The sequence below is a fragment of the Ylistrum balloti genome, unplaced genomic scaffold (assembly GCF_031769215.1).
Source record: "Ylistrum balloti isolate Yb309-2 unplaced genomic scaffold, AGI_CSIRO_Ybal_v1 Utg369882, whole genome shotgun sequence".
NCBI classification, from domain to species: Eukaryota; Metazoa; Mollusca; class Bivalvia; order Pectinida; family Pectinidae; genus Ylistrum; species Ylistrum balloti.
This window is the reverse complement of record NW_026782019.1, coordinates 1,530,587-1,541,043: the sequence shown is the minus strand read 5'-3', so window position 1 is coordinate 1,541,043 and position 10,457 is coordinate 1,530,587. Positions and strand designations below refer to the sequence as shown.

The 10,457-nt window shown below is 34.1% G+C and overlaps 3 non-coding genes across 3 annotated transcripts; all 3 read left to right on the top strand.

Annotated features, from left to right (window-relative positions):
* Positions 1-5,558: 5,558 nt before the first annotated feature.
* On the top strand, positions 5,559-5,630 carry Trnaw-cca (transfer RNA tryptophan (anticodon CCA)). The gene has a single exon. It is a non-coding gene; the product is annotated as a tRNA-Trp (tRNA).
* A 428-nt stretch (positions 5,631-6,058) lies between these two features.
* Trnaw-cca (transfer RNA tryptophan (anticodon CCA)) lies at positions 6,059-6,130 on the top strand. The gene has a single exon. It is a non-coding gene; the product is annotated as a tRNA-Trp (tRNA).
* An 898-nt stretch (positions 6,131-7,028) lies between these two features.
* On the top strand, positions 7,029-7,100 carry Trnaw-cca (transfer RNA tryptophan (anticodon CCA)). The gene has a single exon. It is a non-coding gene; the product is annotated as a tRNA-Trp (tRNA).
* The last annotated feature ends 3,357 nt before the right edge of the window (positions 7,101-10,457 follow it).

The following is a 10,457-nucleotide window of genomic DNA, read 5'->3' as shown; positions in this document are numbered from 1 at the left end:
GGTGTTCACTTCCTTGGATTATTTTAGTCATAAGATTTGTTTTCATTTCAAGATCTCAAGCAGGATTTTCTGTGTCAAACAATGATGAATTTGTCAGTCAAGTTAACCAAGGGGACGTCGATATATCACAAAGCTCACCAACCAGATGTTGGTGTATCGCATAGTTCACCAATCAGACACTGATATATCACTTATGTCACCAACCAGACACAGATATATCACATAGGTCACCAAACAGACACTGATATATCACATAGGTCACCAATCAGACACTGATGTATCGCATAGTGCACCAATCAGACACTGATGCATCGCATAGGTCACCAACCAGACACTGATATATAACAGGTCACCAAACAGACACTGATATATCACATAGGTCACCAACCAGACACTGATATATAACATAGGTCACCAACCAGACACTGATATATAACATAGGTCATCAACCAGACACTGATATATAACATAGGTCACCAACCAGACACTGATATATAACATATGTCACCAACCAGACACAGATATATCACATATGTCACCAACCAGACACAGATATATAACATAGGTCACCAACCAGAAACTGATATATAACATAGGTCACCAACCAGACACTGATATATAACATAGAGGTCACCAACCAGACACTGATATATAACATAGGTCACCAACCAGACACTGATATATAACATAGGTCACCAACCAGACACTGATATATCACATAGTCCACCAGCCAGACACTGATATATCACATATGTCACCAACCAGACACTGATATATAACATAGGTCACCAACCAGACACTGATATATCACATAGGTCACCAACCAGACACTGATATATCACACAGGTCACCAACCAGACACTGATATATCACATAGTTCACCAACCAGACACTGATATATAACATAGTCCACCAACCAGACACTGATATATAACATATGTCACCAACCAGACACTGATATATCACATAGTCCACCAACCAGACACTGATATATAACATATGTCACCAACCAGACACTGATATATCACATATGTCACCAACCAGACACAGATATATCACATAGTTCACCAACCAGACACAGATATATCACACGTCACCAACCAGACACTGATATATAACATAGGTCACCAACCAGACACAGATATATCACATATGTCACCAACCAGACACAGATATATCACAAAGTCCACCAACCAGACACAGATATATCACATACGTCACCAACCAGACAGATATATAACATAGGTCACCAACCAGACACTGATATATCACATATGTCACCAACCAGACACAGATATATCACATAGTCCACCAACCAGACACAGATATATCACATACGTCACCAACCAGACATGATATATAACATAGGTCACCATTCAGACATGATATGTAACATAGGTCACCAACCAGACACTCATTTGACTCATAGTTCACCAACAAGACAGTCATATATCATATATATAACATGAATTTTTGTAAAATTAAACGAAACATATGGTTCGATCAGTCTCACTCCAAAGTAGTACCATCATATCATTGAATTCCGGATTAATATAACTCCAAATCAGTCACGCTGATTGTTACTGTTAATAAGAAATTCTATAATAAATAGTTGTTAATAAATAATTGGTGATGTTTTCAGTTACAAATTACTTGCTAAAGCTTCACGTGAAGCTATTAGAATTCAGATATGGAATCTGAAAAGTGACCGCTTTAACATTAAATAATTCTACGGAGTTGACGAGTTAAATCCACCAGAGCTGTGATTAAGCATATATTCTTATCATTGTATGTGTGATATCTAATCACTACAGCTGGAATGTCGTCCACTTTGTCAGTCCAGCACTAATTTTGACAGTAGACCAATCTTTTCCACACGTGGTCTTTGGGTCACAGACATGCAAACTGTACAAGCGAACCTTGAACATTTAACAATATTTTGCTGGCGTGACGTGTGTGGGAATGTGTTGTAGACATAGGTATTGTCGTGTTGCAAAAATCACTAACAAGGATCACTGAATTCCCAGTAAATGTTTTATCCTTGGTGATGTTGCTGGTGCGATCACTACTACAAATGACATCCAAATCTGGGTATCCGCTGCTGCCTAATCGGAATTCATTGAAGAGCTTAACAAAACAGGTCACAAAGACCAAGCAAAGTCGTTTAATTTCACTGTCAGATATTGATGATGTCTTGTCTTTAACTAACAAAAAAACGTTTTGTCAATCTGTATACCTACTAGATTTGGAAATTAAGGACACAACAGACGTTTCTACACCAGCTGCTCATTCTGTCTTTTCCTACAACGATACTAACATGAGCCTCTTTCCACCGAGCTGTATGATAAGATTTCAATTTCTCTGTTCGCGATTTTCCATATCTGGATAGCAACGTTCCTGCGTCTTCAGCCTATGGTGTTTACATGTCGCAGTTGATTCGATACTCAGGGGACTGTCCCAATTATCACGATTTTTGAGCAGAAGTCGTCAACTGACGGTCAAACAAGTAATATAGGGTTTCAAAAGATGCAGATACATGAAAAATATTGGTCGTCATAGGGATTTCAATGAGAAATATTTTGTTTCTTTGTACGACACGAAACTTGACGTGTTTGATGTTCATTAGTTCGCCTGTTTGTTCCGTTGTAACATACCTTGTTCTCATTTGTGAACGTGACATTGCTTACTTGGACTGACCAAGATTTACATGACAGGTATCGTGGCTGAAGCAGAAGACGCCGACTCTTCTGGAGCACCCGGTCTTATTATCCTTGTACTGTTACAAGATTATCTATCTTCTGTTCATATTTCGCCATAGTTTTATTAAATTTTGAAATTGGATTATGACTATGTTTAAATATAGGTACTTTCCTTCTTACTTTTTCAAATTAATAGAAGTGTTTTGTCGGCTGCTATCGGCCGTAGTAGACAAGACATATCTAATAACAACAAAGAGACGCATTCTCACCCACCTGTCCTTAGTTCATGTATTAGCCTGAACGTAAGTGTAACGAAGAGAATCATTTCTGATTAATTATAAGCACATCTTTCTCTCCCTGACTTAACGGGGTCTGAAAAACAATAACTCGGTGGTTTCCTTGTGAGAGATTGCTGTTTGTTGTTATTAATTCTTTCTATCCAAGTCTCGATTTTTTACGCATTACATTTGTTTAAACTATCATAGCTGATAAGAAAAGATCGGAAATGCTTGTCACTTATTAAACAGATGTAACTGAGATAAAAGTTAAAAAGGAATGATTCAGGATTGTTACATGACTTTCCAAATATTTCTATAATTCTACCATAACTTAATATTACAAAGATATAGAGGATGTTTATTCTAATGTGTTCATATAATTTAATATACTCTAAATGTTTTGTATTTGGTATTTTCATCTAATACAATTTACGTTTTTACAGGTTAAAGCTAAATGAAATAACGAGTGTACGCATATCACGGTTGGATTTAATAGACAACAGCCTTTTTCATTTATCACCAATAAGTTCATTTTTTCACAATACGGCCTACCATGTCTTAACACCACGGCAGCAAAGTTTGGACAAAAACAGCAAAGAAAATACTGACTCGTCAACAGAACCCGAATTTATACTCGTAATTGATGATACAAAAACAATATAGGCAGTAGAAAGCAATTAACGCAGATACACCATTACAAGGAGTACAATGGTAGTAGGAGTGGGAGAATGGTTAATTTAATGAAATGAAATTACCAGAATTTTCGGAAAGTAAATTAATGTCAGTTTTTGACATCATTGATTTCAGATTTGGTATAAATCGTTTTCACTGTCTATAGCTACAATTTCGATCTCCCCCCCCCCCCAAAAAAAATGGGATTATTAACGGACACCTCACTTTTTTCAGCACTTTTCTTTTTTAAATACAACGTGGAAAAATTTCTGTAGAATTATCAAGAAGATACGTTGTAAGCATTGTAAATACTTACAGATCGATAATTTTGATTTCTATCAGACTGGCTCATCCATAATCGGATATAATGACAACCTCATCCGCTTAGTGTACTTATAGAGAGATATGGTTACACAAACGATTGTTTGTAACACAGTGACCTGAAAATCACAGAAATAACACATCTATAGAGAAGGTTTCTGTGATATCCATTCTGGAAATATATCGCTTGACTCGTAATAATATGATATCTGTAGCGTGTACTGTTTATAAATTCCCTGTGGCATCTAGAAATGTAAGTACCAGTTTGATAGAACTAGGAATTCATCAGATCATACACTATCTTACAGTGCCTAGTAGTGATATTTCAGAATGCCTGACACGTTTTTGCAACAATCGATTATCAATATTTACATTTCCGATTTGTATACTCTATTTCGCCTCGCCAACAAAACTGATGTTTCCACCGCCGTAAACGTGAAGTCTGACAACTTTCCCTTCAAAATGGAATCAGCCATTTTTCTTTTCCATAAGTTGTCGGGCTGTTCCGTCAGAGCGTAAAACGTCGAATGAATAACGATTTTTTTTTAAAATCAGCGCAAATAAAAACAAATTTCAAAATGTAAATGTTTATTTCTTTTTGTTGTTTACTGGTGTGTAAAATGCTTTTTTCACAGATATTTAATTCAATTTTCAATTTTCAAAAATAAAAAGATACTACCTGATAAACGATTAGCATTTAAGTATATGACACCAAGTTAGCATAACTCATTTTTCAATGTTAATCACTGCCTTTTAATACATATTTAATGTGACTTATGCTTGAGTGTAAACCTAAACTGTTAAGTAATACCAGTCACACGTGTTAAGTTTTAAAAGGTTAAGGTAAGTTGAAGCAGGTGCACTTATAATTAGGTAGGATGTACTGAACTGCTCCTGTTCAATAACAGCTGTTTGAAGAAACATACACTGGTATATCCAAAGCTGTCTGTCTTAAGTAATGAATATGTAAAATCAATTATATTCACTCCAGGAAATTTATGAATTCAATGTCAGATTTATGATCAGATGTACCATCAAACGAATCGGAGACCATCATTTTTCATATCTACAACAGTGTTGGACACTTTTTTTGTTTTTCCCGGAACCAATTGATCTAAATTTGCTCCAATCCAAAGGCGATACTTTTCTTGTTTTAACACAAGGAAACGACATGTAGACATTCTTAAACACATTCGAGTTAGAATATTTTTTCATAGATACAACATCCTTCACTGCCTTGTGTTTTTTTTTTACCCAATGTCACAGCCTGCCTCTTGTGTGGTATATATAACGTATACAATTACCACTTATTGATATTCTTTCAAGATGTTTTCTTAACTCTCAAGTGTTTTCAGTGTTCCGGATGCGTCACTCCGTCTTTTGATTTTTCTGTCCTTTTTGCTTATAAAACATAAAAAGGTATGTTAAGTATTTGCTGGGATTATTACTCAATAAATAGCTATATTGCATCATCCTATCGTCCGTGTAAGCGCCTAAGCTCGTGCCGATACCATGCAGTGTGTACACGTTTAGATAAGCATTAAAGTAAATGATAGACGCCTAACTCAATACACATTGGGTAAATGTGGACTCCGTGGCGCAACGGTAGCGCGTCTGACTCCAGATCAGAAGGTTGCGTGTTCAAATCACGTCGGGGTCATATTACTTTTGTTGATTTCATAAATGTATTTTCCTCCTTAACAATATAAATTTACTACCAACTGCATCCCGAACCTCGGAGAGTATAACATGGTGTCAAACACATCCCACCCTGGAATGTTATCAACACTTAGCAATAATCTTTACACAATTTCGTATCTTGTATATTAGCTTAATATGAAGTAGATATTTTGATACAATAATGTCTTCTGATATGATGTAATATTGCATTATATTATTACAATGTATTTGCAATGTTTTTACATTATTTGTAGTTATCTTTATTTTGATAACTGTCTAAAATGTAATGTAATTCAGTTCTATAATTATCATTTCTAAACGATATAAGTTTTTTACAATGGTGTCTTAAAACATTCGTTTTTGTTATTTCAACTCTAAAGATTGTTTCATGATCTATTGGGGTGTGTAGACTCCGTGGCGCAACGGTAGCGCGTCTGACTCCAGATCAGAAGGTTGCGTGTTCAAATCACGTCGGGGTCATTATAATTTTGTTGATTTCATAACTGTATTTTCCTCCTTACCGATATAAATATACTACCTACTGCATCCCGAACCTTGGAATGTATAGCATGGTATCAAACACATTCCACCCTGGAATGTGATCAACACCCTAATTTTTTTTTCTTTTTTCACCCCACAATGACAAATCGTTATATATGTTTCTCAAAAATCATACAGTGATTAACCATTATCAGTAATAATCATCCAAAAAATATTTTTCTTGTGATATATGCATAGTGGGTGTTCAGGTAACGTTTTGTTCGAGAGATATGCTAATTAAATCAAGGGAATAAAAATGGATGAAACATTGGATTACATAACATTGGTTCTACCAAAGGATACATTGGGTCTCATTATGGTATCATGTGATATCACACGGGTACACTTTTGGTTTCATTGTAGTGTTTATTTGAAACCAAATTACCGGCTTTTATGTTAGCGAATTATGTAGATATTATTGTGATACTATTGTCTTTGAACTAATCATGCCAGTTATTGAAAAAAAATGTTATACAAATTTTTGTATTGACAAATATATTCTGATATTATTTACAACAGATATCACTTTGGTAAACCGTTTGTATTTTATGATGTCAAGTACATAAATATACACTAAGCAATTATCTTTACATAACATTGGTAACTTGTATATTATCTTATATGATATTATTTTAATACAATAATGTCTTCTGATATGATGTAATATTATATTATTTGGTTACAATGTTTTTACATTATCTATATCTTTCTTGTGATAACTGTCTCAAATGTAATGTAATTCAGTTCTATAATCATCATTTCTAAACGATATAAATATTTTACAATGGTGTCTTGTCAGAAAGCATTGGTTAAGTTAATTTAAATCTAAACATATGTGGACTCCGTGGCGCAACGGTAGCGCGTCTGACTCCAGATCAGAAGGTTGCGTGTTCAAATCACGTCGGGGTCAGTCATTTTGTGGTCACTGTACGTAGTAGTTTTGGTTACAATGTATTGTTACACTGTATTGTTACAATGTATTGTTACATTGTATTGTTACATCGATATCGCTTTGAAAATTGTTGTGATGTAATTATTTCAGCATTATATTTAAATTTTACTGTTTTGTGAAGTCATCTAATCATATAGATATTTCAATTTATATTTTACATCATTGTTGATTATATTGATGTATATATATCATTTTAATATGATATTGTATTATTTTGATATGATATTGTGATATTTTGATATGTTATTGTACTTTTTAAATATGATAATGTAATATTTTGATATGTTATTGTACTTTTTAAATATGATATTGTAATATTTTGATATGTTATTGTACTTTTTAAATATGATATTGTAATATTTTGATATGTTATTTTATTATTTCTATATTATATTATACTATTTTGATATGATGTTTTACTCTTCTTGTATGATATTGTTTTATGATATCAATTAATTACAAAATCATATCCGTAATACTTTACTTTAGGTTTGTCATTATTAATACAGAATTTAATTTGTTTTCATATTAATGTCTTGCTTCGTATCTATATTTGATATATTGATTTGATACAATGTTGTCTTTATGATGTCATCACTAGCTTCATTTTAACAATATTGTCATTGTGATGTCATCATTATTTCTAACAATATTATCATTGTGCTGCCATCATTAATTTTAACAATATTGTCATTGTGATGTCATCATTAATTTTAACAATATTGTCCTTGTGATGTCATCATTAATTTTAACAATATTGTCCTTGTGATGTCATCATTAATTTTAATAGTATTGCCATTGTGGTGTCATCATTAATTTTAACAGTATTGCCCTTGTGATGTCATCATTAATTTTAACAATATATTGCCCTTGTGATGTCATCATTAATTCTAACAATATTGTCCTTGTGATGTCATCATTAATTTTAACAATATTGCCCTTGTGATGTCATCATTAATTTTAACAAAATTGTCATTGTGATGTCATCATTAATTTTAACAATATTGTCCTTGTGATGTCATCATTAATTTTAACAATATTGCCCTTGTGATGTCATCATTAATTTTAACAAAATTGTCATTGTGATGTCATCATTAATTTTAACAATATTGTCATTGTGGTGTCATCATTTATGTAAGTTTGAATAACAATATATACACATGTCTACCTGATAATTTCTACGTTTCTCCGTCAATCACGTGGAAGTCGGACGACTAGGATAAGAACTAAGCTAAGTGATGACAGCTAAGTGAGGAAACGATATGTAGATATATCCTTCACGTGTACAGAGTTATGTGTATCAATTCTTTAACTATGTATATGGAAATTGATTTTAGCAGAAAAAACCTTTGGTATCTTATTTTCTAGACAACATGTAGTCTCTGTGGCGCGAAGGTAACACGTCTGACTCGAGGTCAACATTTTATTATTTTTATTTCACTTGAACAAAAATAATGGTATGTAACAAGAACACAGACAATATCGCACCAGTAACATATCGTGACAACATCATTTCCTACATGTGGTAAACAAAAATCGTGACAGAAAGTAGATTGCAAGTGGACAGATTCAATAATCATTACATACATGTGGTACACAGTATCATGACAGAGAGAGTAGATTACACGTGGACAGAATCAACATCATTTCATACATGTGGTACACAATATCGTGTCAGAGAGTAGATTACACGTGGACAGATTCAATAATCATTACATACATGTGGTACACAATATCATGACAGAGAGAGTAGATTACACGTGGACAGAATCAACATCATTTCATACATGTGTTATACAATATCGTGACAGAGAGAGTAGATTACACGTGGACAAATTCCACATCATTTCATACATGTGGTACACAATATCGTGACAGAGAGAGTAGATTACACGTGGACAGAGTCAACATCATTTCATACATGTGGTACACAATATCGTGACAGAGAGAGTAGATTACACGTGGACAGAGTCAACATCATTTCATACATGTGGTACACAATATTGTGACAGAGAGAGTAGATTACACGTGGACAGAATCAACATCATTTCATACATGTGGTACACAATATCATGACAGAGAGAGTAGATTACACGTGGACAGAATCAACATCATTTCATACATGTGTTATACAATATCGTGACAGAGAGAGTAGATTACACGTGGACAAAATCAACATCATTTCATACATGTGGTACACAATATCGTGACAGAGAGAGTAGATTACACGTGGACAGATTCAACATCATTTCATACATGTGTTACACAATATCGTGACCGAGAAAGTAGATTACACGTGGACAGAATCAACATCATTTCATACATGTGGTACACAATATCGTGACAGAGAGAGTAGATTACACGTGGACAGATTCAACATCATTTCATACATGTGTTACACAATATCGTGACAGAGAGAGTAGATTACACGTGAACAGAATCAACATCATTTCATACATGTGGTACACAATATCGTGACAGAGAGAGAAGATTATACGTGGACAGATACAACATCATTTCATACATGTGGTACACAATATCGTGACAGAGAGAGTAGATTACACGTGGACAGAGTCAACATCATTTCATACATGTGGTACACAATATTGTGACAGAGAGAGTAGATTACACGTGGACAGATTCAACATCATTTCATACATGTGGTACACAATATCGTGACAGAGAAGGTAGATTACACGTGGACAGAATCAACATCAATTCATACATGTGTTACAAAATATCGTGACAGAGAGAGTAGATTACACGTGGACAAATTCCACATCATTTCATACATGTGGTACACAATATCGTGACAGAGAGAGTAGATTACACGTGGACAGAATCAACATCATTTCATACATGTGGTACACAATATCGTGTCAGAGAGTAGATTACACGTGGACAGATTCAATAATCATTACATACATGTGGTACACAATATCATGACAGAGAGAGTAGATTACACGTGGACAGAATCAACATCATTTCATACATGTGTTATACAATATCGTGACAGAGAGAGTAGATTACACGTGGACAAAATCAACATCATTTCATACATGTGGTACACAATATCGTGACAGAGAGAGTAGATTACACGTGGACAGATTCAACATCATTTCATACATGTGTTACACAATATCGTGACCGAGAAAGTAGATTACACGTGGACAGAATCAACATCATTTCATACATGTGGTACACAATATTGTGACAGAGAGAGTAGATTACACGTGGACAGATTCAACATCATTTCATACATGTGTTACACAATATCGTGACAGAGAGAGTAGATTACACGTGAACAGAATCAAC